The following is a 12,970-nucleotide window of genomic DNA, read 5'->3' as shown; positions in this document are numbered from 1 at the left end:
AAGAAACACCTTCTTTTCCCTTAGGTGCTTAGTCTGCCTGGCTCTCTCCAGCTTCCTCTGATGGTTCCCCAGTCGTAGCTCTACTGAACAGGATAAAGTGTGGGGGACACTCCCTTTTGTTCCTCCTGGTTCTTTTTGTGCGTAGATTTCCAGTCTTGATCACTCTCAAAGCCGGTGAAAAGTGTTTGATTTGTCTAACAAGAAGAGAACCCCATGAATCATACTCCCGATGAGAGCCTCTGTCAGTCTGAATCCTGGTTCAGTTACTTATGAGGGGTAATTTTACATTGACCTCTGCTTATGCATTTCCTTCTTTCAATAAAATTGGAAGAGGATAGATCTTTTACAATATTAATTCTTGGGACTGGAGCATTTTTCATTGGAGCCCCAGACAGTTTGGCAGAACTGGTTTGTCTGCTTACCCTGGCTGATTCTCTGTTCTCTTCCCTCTGGTGTGATTCCAACCAACCAAACAAAAAAAAAAAATCTTTCCTCTGTAGTTTCAGATTCTGATGACTTCTTAAGCTATCAAGCCAGCTAAAGGAAACTGCTGGGAGCCAGAGTCTCCGATTAGATTTACCCCTCTTGTCACTTGAAAATCCTGTTTTCTTTTCTCTCCTCTTTCTGTTTGTGTTCTAGCATGAGAACACTTCCAGAGCCCCCATGTTCATATTATGCATTGAAAAACTTCCCTAAAGCAGCCATGGTATTTTTGTTTTAAAAAATTGAACATTCTAGAGCACTATTTCCCCTTGTTTTTTCTTGTGCCTTCCTTTGTAGTTCTTAAAGTAGAACCTTAGAGGGCCTGATGCATAATCAAACTACTTTAAAGTGACCTTCACTGACAGCTGGTTGAGCTGTGTTTTTGCACGATGGTGATGTGCTCTCTCCACTCCCCAGCAGCGTTAGGAAATTGAGTGCAGCATCTCCAATGGAGAAGAAATTGCTATCTACTTTGGGATGTTCTCCATCTCAGTTCCCCCGGCACACATGAAAGGATAATAGGTTGCTGTTTGACTTGTCAGGCAGGAAACACTTGAGAATTCTCCAAAGTGCATGGGTTCATTTAATGGGGGCATTTCCCTGAACTATCTTTCCAGAAGCTGGTTACATATTGGACTTGGGTCCTCTATTGTACCTATCTAGTTAAGGGGAATGTAAGCATTTACTGAAAGGTTCTCTGAAAAGTATGCACCAGAGACAGGACTAACCAGCAAAATTCTTATGTGGATGCTGACAATCCTGAGTTTGTGGGTGTTCAGATCCTTGGTGAAATTCTGGCCCCATTGAAGTCAGGGGAAATTTTGCCATTGACCTTAGTGGGGGTCAGGATTTCACTTCTGGGTTTGGTTCAAGGCTCATCTTTAATTTTAAACACAAAAGAAGATAACAAATAATTCAGGATGGTCCAGCTAGAAGTAATGGGCTAAAAATGAGCAAAGGAAAGTGTAGACTGAGTATCAAGAAGATTTCCTGTAAGTGAAGACTTGTAGATAATTAGATTCCTGAGTGGCCCATCTGGCATAAAACCATAGGTTAGAATACAGGTAAAATATAAATGATGGGGAAGGGGTGACATCAAGGATGTTGTAATCCTAGTTGGATTGAAAAAGGGAGTAGCTAGATTAAGAAAGCTCTCTGTTGGCAGACAAGGAGCAGGATATTGGCTCACACAGCAGCCAAAATTGGGACTAACTAGAGATGTTGGGGGCTTTTGTCCTCCCCCCAATTCAGTAAATGAGAATTTGAAGTTGGGAGTACAGTGTATACACCAGGGTAGAACTTGGTTTAGGGATAATGTGCTATTGAAGTCATGGGTGCATCTTCTCAGGCCCTCGGTAGTGCCTCCATTAAGAGCAACTGGCTGTAGCCTATTGTATCCCTAAAGTGCTGATTCTTATTCATATACATCTTGCTGTTGGTCAGTTGAGTGATGCAACATATATGGCGGAGTTGCAAACCATGCACACCTCATTTAACGGGGTGTGTTGCAATATGTCTACATTGCATTGAAGTACTAGTAGCTGGTTGGTACTGGAATTTTTCCTGGAATGTGTTGTTCTGATGGGTGGTTTTACTTTACAATTCCCCCAAAATAGCTCTCACAGCAGAATTGCCAATGAGAAGTAAATTTATTAAAATACTGATTTTAAAAAACAAACCAACCTCACATCACCTTATAGGCTTGTTTTCACTGTCACCTGAATTTCTTTTCCTCACTTTTGTTTAGGCACCTACATCTACTGCATTATGTTTGTTTTGAGGTCAATGTCTAGCTTCACTGTAATTTGCATTCCTGTCCTTCAATCAGATATTCAGGTATAAAATGAAACCACCTTTCTGGTTGTTACCATGTGATTGGCTGCCCTATCTCCCATATATAAAAGAACTACAAATCTTGTCTCAAATGCACATGTAGTGTTTCTTCTATATATCCTGGAAGCTAAGACATAGTGTGTGAGGCAGCAATGTACAATCACCTGTCTTTCATCTAGACATCTTGAAGTGGCTCATTTTAGCCTTTTGATTGACTCAGAAGCATTGGGTGGCAAGAGGTTTTATTTTAAAATCAAGCGTGCTATAAAACGATGTAGAACCAATGAGCTGGATCATTAATTTGTGCAACAACATCCCAGTTAGAATCCCTGGAAGAGAGGCAGTATTTCTTACATTTGGATGGCGTTAATGGCCGCAACACAACTGACGGAAATTCAGTGGTAAGGTTGACAGCCAGTCCTTCACTCACCTCACTGAAAGAAAAGGCATGGAGGACATCAAACTCTTAACCAATGTGCTGTACTAACAGTTCTGGAAGTGGTAGTCCATGCCAGACCACCTCTGCAATTTCTCCTCTGTAAAACAGTATAACTCCCCTCTGATGTTATTCTATCCCCTTTATACAAGCACATTGACTAATATACTGTAGCTCATGGAACATCTTACGTCTCAAACATTCTGCTTTGGTGTAAGGGAGCGATAGCACCATTTTCCACACATGCTTGAAAACTTTCCTATTTATAACTGTAACACATTAAACTTTTACCAACTCAAATGTAAATTCTCAGAACCAATTCCCAAGGTTTTCCATTATTGGCATTTCCATATTGCTGTACTAATCGCTTTTAGCTGTGCCAGCTAGATTAAAGCTAGCATTGGTTTGCCAACCCGAGCGCCAAACAAACTTCCGATTGCAGTGCAGGCATACCCTTAGACACTGTTTTCACACCAGGATGTGTTCTCTCCCATCTCTTGTCTGTCATTGCTAGTGTCTTCAGTAAGAGAAAAATTGCACACAGATACGACGCAGACATTGCAGGATGTAACTACAGTGCGCTGGAAGATTTAGATTTTACTGATGTCATATCTCTTCTAATGTTATGACTACACTGTAATTGGAGATGTGATTGCAGCTGGGTAGGAATGGCGAAAAATAGCTGTGATGATGTGGTGGAACGGGCTTCACTGTGGACTGTAGGAGCCTGGGCACGTACTCATGTTGCTAACCTGTGCCAGGGTCCATGCTGCCACATCTTCACTGCTTTTTTTAATTGTGCCAACTTGAGTAAAACTAGCTTGGGTCTATCTACCTAAAATGGGATCACCCCTCTGATTGTAGTGCAGACATGTCCTAAGTGACAATTCAACCAACATGCAAAACCAAGAAAAACGACTATCCAGCATTGCAAAAAGATGGGGTTAATAATTAGCTATGAAAAAACAAATCTAAATAGAACTCCAGCAACTCCCAACTCCAAGCATTACATTAAAATGCAAAGAAATACAAGAGGTAAGTCAACTCACGTACCTTGGCAGTAACGGGCAAGTGGGAATATCCAGAAGGAAATAATGTCATAAATTGGCAAGGTGGCTGCTACATTTACCAGCTTAAAGATTTGGTCATTGACCATCTATTACTTAAAGATCAAACCTCAAATCTTCAACTCCTCAAACATTATTTCCACTTTGACAGGTGGACGTGAAAGTTGGAAATCCACCAAAGATATAGACAGACAGCTAAATGCCTCTGAAAGCAAATGCCTCAAGAAAATGCTAGGTATGAAATGGAAAGAATTTATAAAGATGTTGAGATTCATCAGAATTCAACATCTCCTTATGACTAAAGTTCTCCAGAAAAGAAGGTGGAAATATCAGGGAGATGTGTTAAGAATGAAACCAGAGCATCTGCCATAAAAGGGGCTGTAAAAGGGGCCTCATGAAAGAGTCCCTCCATCGAGCAGTACTCAGAGAGGGGAAAACTCATGGGACTTAACAGAATAAAAGACGTGCAAAGAGTGGTCCAAAATAGACAGATATGGGAGAGCCTTGTGTGTGCCCCAAGTGAAGTCTGATGGCATGGGAAGGATTCAGATTTAGATTACACTAGTATACATTACATTACATTACATTACAGTACAGCCCCTTGCACCACTCAGGTAGCAGAAAGAAGCTGGAACCTGGTCACAGATTCCATGCAGAGAATCCCCTTGTGAGAGGGAGTCTCATTTGTTGCTGCCTTTTGCCCCATCTCATTTGTTGTAAAGGGAATGTCGGGACTGGGAAGGGGACGTGGCTACACCATTTACTGGGTTAAGGTCCATTAAGGACTCCATACCAGCAATGCAGAAGAGAATCTCTCTATTATGGTTGCTTTACTGCAGAATCTGTGAGACTATTTGTTATACATATTTCAAAATTACCTCTTGAAAGGGATCCAGTTTACACCTGTCTCTTGGTTAATGTGTATGGGGTCCATAATACCAGTGTAAATCTGGAGTAATTGCATTAAAGTGAATGAAGCCACTCCAGATTTACACTGTTGTAATCAGAATCTGGGCCATAATTTTTAGATACTTTAATGTTGCACTTATATTTACAGCATAATAACTTTTAAATGTATATTATTTATCCATGAGACTAGAATATTTGTGGGATAAATAAAATATTTGCATAATAAGGCAGAAAGCAATTCAGAGATATTCTGGTCTCTTGGGTAAATTTGAATTTAAGCAGGTATTGTTATGCAGTTTACGTAAGTGTATATTTTTTTTAAAAAAACGACCCTTAAGTATTATTCAGCTGATATCATAGAATGGTTATAAAAAATAAGCTCCATAAACTGCTTAACTTCTGTTTTCTTAATACGCTTGTAGTTTAAAGGAGCAGAAATAATTTATTGTTATTATTATTATTTGAAAATAACATTATTTTCTACGTCTGTACCAACATCAGTCAAATTTTTATAGGCAAGATGAAGAGTAAATGCTTGAAGTAATATTTGTTAATGGAACTATGGGCACAATCTTTATCATGGCAATGTGATCACAACTACTCCATTTCCACTTATGTAATCAAAATCACAACATTTCAACTAGCTGGATCACAAGAAAGGAAAACACCAACTCCTCTATTAATCCCTTGGTTATGTTTCATCAGAGGAAGACCATTGCCCATGCTTTGGATAGTCCATTGGACTAAAATAATAATAATTTTAAAAAAACCCTCAAAAACCCTCAAAAAAAAAACAACCTGCTTTCTGATAGAAGGGTAAAGCCATGTCTTTGTGTAAAATCAATCTCTTGACTCCAAAAATCATGATTTTAAAAGAAAGATAATGTGAATAAATTCTGAAATGAAAATGGGTACAGAACCCCTCCCCCCCAGCACATGATTAAAATGCTATGTTGGAAAAAAGAGACAAGGTGGCTGAGTTAATATATTTTATTGGAGCCACTTCTGTTGGTGAAAGAGACAAGGTTTTGAGCTCCACTGAAGAAGAACTCTGTGTAGTTCAAAAGCCTGTCTCTTTCATCAAAAGAAATTAGTCCAATAAAAGATATTACTTCACTCACTTTCTCTCTAATAACCGGGGACCAACACAATTACAGCAACACTACAAACAATGCTGGAAAAGTGCAGTCTCTTCATCTGTTGGGCATCTTGTTTGTATCTTTGTTTTTAATGCAGCAGTGATAAAACAATCTAATTCTGTCTATTTTTTTTTTTTTTTATAAATTATTGTGCATAAGTTCAAGCTGCCTGCAGACAGAGTCTGCAACATAACAGATTGCTGCTAGTTCTAGTGACCAATGAACATGAGCAACGTACTGCAATGACTGTGGACACAGTAAAACACTTTCTACTCTATGTTAAAGGGTGAACTCTGTGTATCTTCCTTATGATATCTCAGGGTAGTGATACATTTTGCATCTCTTCGTGGAGGTGTTCTCTTTGGAATGGTCGTACCAAAAGGGGCACATGGTGGTGTGCAGAATCCTTTTCCAGTAGGAGTCATATCAATACTTGCAGCATCAGCGTACATAGGCTGCGTTATCTTAGCCTTTCCCCATAAATCTGAGAAATTCCCTCTCATACACGCTGCCTTTTGGAAGCAGAACAGGATGGAAAGCATGCATCCTGGGCTAAGATTTGCTTTGTCCCCTTGTATGCTCGTAAAATAGAGAAACCTTGTGGCTATATTGGAATTAGTGATATAAATCGTATGCTGGTGAGTGTGTGTAAGAGAGGGTTAGGGAATCTGAACTGGTGTACCTTCCGTGGGAAAAGGTGTAATTTTAAGCAGCTGTAGCGGAGACCTGATTTAACATATACCTTACACTCCTATGTTAGCTGCTTTTTGTGCTATCAGAGTAGGACCCTTGCTGTAATAGTTCTCTCTGTTGGGGGAAAATGTGTTACAAGCTCCATTAAGGTTAACATAGAATAGAAGACTAAGCATTTTGTTTCTGATTGATGACTGCACAAATGTGATAAATATTAGAATGGTTGCAGCAATAATGACTCTATGGAGAACTGTGTTGTCCAAGAGGTTGCATTAATTTAATTAGATCTGTGCTGGAATCAGAGCAGACGGGCATCTAGTAGGTGTCTTAAAAGCAGCATTTGACACGCACACTGGGGTTGTAACGTAGGGTAAGAATGTTCTGTCATGTTTTCTTTTTAACTTTTACTTCATAGACAATAAAGCCTAGATCAAAACAAGTCTGAGCAATGATGTGTGTAATTTTTTAACAGGAACTGTTTATAAATATTCAATACTGCTGTTTGGCAACATTAAGAAATCACTGAAAATGCAGTTATTGCTAAATGTGTTCATTTGAGAGGTTTGCTGTTACAAATATGAAGCTTCAAAAGCCATGGAATTTAGCAATAGCCTCAGTATTAGACAGAAAGTTAATTATAACATCTATCACGGAAGCAAAGTAACTAAACAAATCTATGTATCTCTTTGTTTCTGGCCTGTTTGACTGAATGCTGTCAAAAGGAATTTGCCTCAATGCATTTGTTTGTTAGTATTATCAAAGTGGCTTGTCAGGCAGAGTACTTGAATATTGTTCAGAGGCCTGAGTAAGTGCATTGGGATTGGCAGAGACAGTGACAGAGGTGGCTATGGTAGGTCCTGACAGTTTGAATACAGACTTATACAGAGCAATGACAAAAGTGCTCAGTTTATTTAGACTGGGGAACAGGACGTGCCAGAGACAAAGGAGAAGCAAAGAAAAGATAAAGTTACCAAAACTTTAATTGAGCTCTGAGTGACTGGTTTTGAATAATTGGTTGGGTCAAAAACGTAATGGTCACTGGCTTGGAACGCCAACCTTTCACCTTTAGGTCATTGGTTCAAATCTGGCCTATGCTGGTCTTAGTGGTTGATGTTCAATACAGGCTAATGTGAAATGAATTGGTGGTCTGAGTTCAGTTCCTAGTGAAGTGTCTGCATCACAGATGGCACTAATTGGAACTCTTGCTGGCAATCCCAAAAGAGGCAGAGACCTGAATGAACCTTTCTACTGTCATCTACAGACCCTGGAGAACACTGGTAGAGCAGAGCATGAGATCGTGCACTACTGCTGTAGGTGCTTTATTTACTCAGTGGAGAGAGAACTTTACTCCTCCATATTATTAATCCAGCATCTCCTGTGTGCATTCAGTGAAATCTTTATTGACTGTAAGGGCGTGTCTTGCCACCAGCTCGGTGACTTTCCAAACCACATGACTTCCATAACTACTGCAAGGAAAAAGAATTCTTTAGGGAATGGATACATGAGTCTCACTCCATATTTGGAAAAAATATTTTTAATTATTATGTTTTTAGAGACATAATTATATATTTGTAGTTGTATGCACAACATTAACCCACATCAGCCCCCAAACCATTCCTAGCAAAATCATGCCATTCCTTCTCCCACAGAAACCAGCAGGGGTTATGGTCACCCATGCAGTTAGTCAGAACCGTAGGCCGGCCAGTGCTCTAATGATAACACAGATCACATCCTGTTATCTAGAGTAGCTATTCCACAGAAGATTTTCTTCACTGCCGGCTGAATAGCTGCCATGTCACAACTCTGATGGGCTGCTGTGCTATCAATAGGTCTTAGCAGGTTTTGAAAAAGTCACCTCCTCCAGTTTATTTCTGTCCACCCCATAACTAACAAGAAACAACTACTGTGGGGCTGCTTGTTTTATTATGAATCTGGACTGGGATTTTAATGGGAGCTGGGAGCATAGCTCCCTTTGGCTGCTTTAAAAATCCCAGCCTGAGTCTAACGATAAGCAAACCAGTTTAAAATCCGTAATAAACCTCTGAACCAGTGCCCATTGTTCCTGAAGAAACCAGCTCGGTTGTGCCTGCTGAGGGTATTGAGATGGATTTATGGTAGCTTACGTTGGTCCAAGATTGCACTCCAAATACATGTCCATAGGAGTTTTGCCATTGATTTCAGTGGCGCCAGGATTTCACCCTTGGACTCAGAAGCTCGGTGTATGACTGTAGCTTAATATCCTCCGTCTGAGTTTTATGAGATCGTGTAATACTTTTTGCTATGTTCTGAACTGTTTGGAGAGGATTTGTTCTGTAGTCTTCAATCAGAAACTAGGAATAGTCATTATAGCACTTCCTATTCAGCTGCATTATCCAGACAGCTATGTCTTCCTGCAGTCTCTCATGGGAATAATGCAGGTTCTGAACCAGGCTATTTCACTGGCTTTGTTGGGCCTTTCTGGATATATTCTAGATGAGAGTGCTGGCATTTGAATGACAGTAGGTCTTGTCTATGCTCTCAGGCCGTTTGTAGTCCCCAGATTGTCCAGTGAGATTTTCTTCCTTTGCACATGAGTATGATTACAGACATGTAAACGTATATTATGAGTTTTGATACGTGTTTGACTTCATCCATTTCTGATTCAATCTGTGGTGTGTTTTCTGGATTGAATTAGGTGATTGTGGCATGCAGAAGACAAGAATTCTCCCTCCCCCTTTCCCACACTTTATTTAGTATTTTGCACTATGGTAAGCTCTAAAAGCTAGTGGAGGTCTACTTGAGAAGATTCTGCCTTCTCTGTCACTTATAAATTTGCTGCGGGTGAGAAGGCAGTGTTTGGTATTGTTGTAATATAGTGGAAATCCCTTTGTCTTTAGGGTTTGAGAGATGCTATATAATATGCAACATTATCCTTACAAAATACTACAGTATTTCCCCAAGCACTCCAATCCCACTATGGTAAAATACAGTTATACCTTTTAAGATAAGGATTATGTTCATATGGGGAAGAGTCCACCACTGACTTGCTATGTGACCTTGGGCAAGTCATTTCCCCTCTCTTTGCCTCAGTTTACCCTTCTATAATATGGGGATAATGATGCTTAACTTCCTTCCTTTCCTTAGTATCTGTGGATGAAAACAACTAGTTAAGGGCCAAACAGTGCTATTATTTATTCTTAAATTCCAAGGAAAAAATTTCAATGCTTACAAAACATAAGAAAAACCAATAGCCAGAAAAGGATTTTGAGAAGCCCTTTCTTAATCTCTGACTAGTGGGTATCATTCTTTGTGCAAAGAGAATTTCTTAGGGCTTGAGTCAGTAACATATGTCCAGCCCCCGCATTGCAGAAGCCCAAGGGAAAGGGCAAGTACAGTTTGAAAGCCAAACATATTTTCTGATTAATTAGACCCTTGAGGCTTTGGGTGACATTAAAGAATCTGCCAGTCATTTTTCTCCCCTCGTTTTGGATGATGAACCATAAAACTCAAAGCCTCCTTTTGGGGGTTTGGTACAACAAAAATGCTTTATTTTAGAGGCTTTATACCTAACCTGCTGGACTCATGCTGGTAAGGAGCCAGGTGAGCAGGCTGAGGACTTGCTCTGGCTATTATAGAAATACAAGTCATCGCTCTCTCCCGCTGTTCAGAAGTACCTCAACTATTCAGTACCTGCCACATAACCGATCTGTTCTTTACCTCCCACTGGTCCCAGGAGGTGGATTTTTGGAACACAAATAAGGGAGTGCTCCTTGCCAAGGACACAAAATACTTACCTGAAGTACTATGGAGTTAATAAACACAGTGTTAGCCCTGCAAGATCTTGCTGCTGCTCCTGGTGAAGTTCATGACAACACCCCCACTGATTTCAATGGCGGCAGGAGTGAATTCTGAGTGCCTTCCCACACCTGCAGGAGAAAAGCCCCCATCTGATACGCAGGGTCCTATGTAAATTTTGTCCCCTATGGACCTACTGCAAACAACAAAAGCACATGTATGAGGCATGGCCTGAGGAGTATCCCACATTTGGCTCAGGGGGATTGTATTAAATATTCATAATAAAGAAATGGCACAGTCTGTAAATATGCAAAAGCCACAGTTTTGTGTTATTTGCTTGTATAGTCAGCTAATTTCCCCAGCAAAGCCAGTCCCAATAGGATTGACTGTCTGAGCAGCTATACTTTTTCTTTAAAAGGAAGTTCTGTCTGGTATTTTTTTTTAATTAGTAAGTGTAATGTAATTAATTACCCTGGTTATATATATCAGGAATTCTGCCACTTCCTGCCTTTATTTGATAGGGGCTGCTGCATCATTTGGTTTAATACCGGAAAGTCTGTCTCATTCATAATTTCCCTAGAGAAATTACCTACTTTGTTTCAACTGACAAGCAGGATTCAACCCACGGTCTTGTGGCCTTTTTTCCACCTGAAATAAGAGGGGAAAAGACCAGCATTGCATCGGACACTATGGCCATTTGTTCCATGGGATTGTGCAGCAAGGGGTTTACATTATTTTTTACATAGAGCAGATGGGTGAACACTAGTAAAGAATACACACACACATGTGCACGCGCACTCTCGCTCTTGGGTCCACTGACAGTCTTGTAAAATTCCACCGTAGTTCAAGGGAACTTGAGAGAAGATATATGGCTATTAAAGTAAAACATAACTGCCTGTCAAAGAAAAGTAGTGACAACATGTACCAAAACCGCCAGCATCTAATGTCTGTCAGCAGGAGCTGGTAGTTTTTAACATTGTTCGTATTCCTGAGTGAACGCACTTGGATTGGCAGAGACAAGGATAGAGCTGACACTGGCAGGTCCTGTCAGCTGAAATCCAGAGGTGAAATGTGTGCATTTGAAATCAGGCCCTGACAGCTGCATTGAGACATAGACATGTTTAGGAAGCAGGGAGTAAGTGGCGGGGAGCATGGGGGGGATGGGGGGTAATGAAGGGAAAGGATGCACCAAACAATGCCTCTTGTTATCCCGTTGAGACAACGTCCTCTTCTTTTGTCAAAAAACAAAAACAAAAAACAATGCCTATTATGTTTCATGTCAATGTTGCTGTCATTAGGTAGTCGGAAAGATTTCAAACAGATAAACTCCCCTTTGGGGTGGCAGATCATCTTGGCAGCCAATTTTAGGCCTTGATTTGATTGATAAACCCTTTGTGACAAGGGAGGATAAAAGAGGCCTCTAGTTTGGTACATATAAAGAGGAAATTAGCTGGCAAGGTTGTCAAAGATAATTAACTCTCTGATTCTGTGTGTCTATTCAGGTTGACATACTGAAATTATTTAGAAATGCACATGTCAACGCTCTGACAGAATTTGGTGCTGATCAGATAAACAGTTTTTGAGAGGCCTGATTGTAAAATGATGTAAGAGCTTAGCCAGTGGTTTGATCATTATGCATTCTCTTTAGCAGCAGCAGGTATCAAACGGCCACACCATGCTTTAATGTGAGAGATTCAGGCATCAGAAAGTAAAGTCAAGCACTGTACTTTACAGCAACACTTTTTTTTTTTTGTGTTCCTAGCCTTTGGGTTAAAAATAATAATAATAATGTGCTAAACTCCTGGGTGTTCGTCTGCTCCTCATCCTTTCCCCGGGCACATTTGGAAGTTGGAGAGATAAGGGTCTATAAGATAAAAGGTCTGAAAGCCACAGCATTTTGTTAGTATTTCAGAAGAGAGAAACTACTCACTGCTATAATCCAAGTTCAAAGGTTGGCAAAGTTAGGCGAGTGCAACAGAGAAAGACAGGGCCTCTGCAAACCATCTTTTTAATGGCTCCTATTAAGGCAATTGCAAGCAGCAATCACTAAATTTAGGGTGGGAAAACACAGCTTCCTGTCCTAAATTTGTGTTTTGTCTAGAATGGTGTACATAGCTATACTACTACATGATGGTTTTGAGCATTGTGTACTGCACTTTTAAGACTGAGATTTTCAAAGCTGCTATTTTAATGGGAATTGGGTACACAAATCCTATCAGCATCTTTGAAAATCTCAGCCTAAATTTCTAACTATTCATAGGTGCTGCCACATGTACAGAAGAGGAACACATACTGTGCTCTCTTGGAGACTTGAGTTTAGTTCTTTCGTCTTGTTTTTCTTCATCTAAACTAAGTAATTGAGACTGAAAACAATACGGCTGCTCTTTGTGCACGTAAAAGTACAACTACCATAATATCTACCTTGATTGTAACATGTGGAGCGGGGAACTTGGTGTCCCTATCAGTCTGCAGAACCCTTAGCATGTACCATGGGTCGCATGGCACTTCCCACTATGAGCAGCAGTACCACGCCAGTTCTGACTTTGGACGCACATGCGAGGCTCCCACTTAACAACATTTACACACAAAATTCTCCTTTTTGCAAGGTTTGTAGTTCTTGCATTGCATATTCTACA

This window comes from Emydura macquarii, unplaced genomic scaffold (assembly GCF_026122565.2).
Source record: "Emydura macquarii macquarii isolate MOO-44397 ecotype Brisbane River unplaced genomic scaffold, CSIRO-AGI_Emac_v2 contig_561, whole genome shotgun sequence".
Taxonomy (NCBI): Eukaryota; Metazoa; Chordata; order Testudines; family Chelidae; genus Emydura; species Emydura macquarii.
This window is presented reverse-complemented; position numbering follows the sequence as displayed.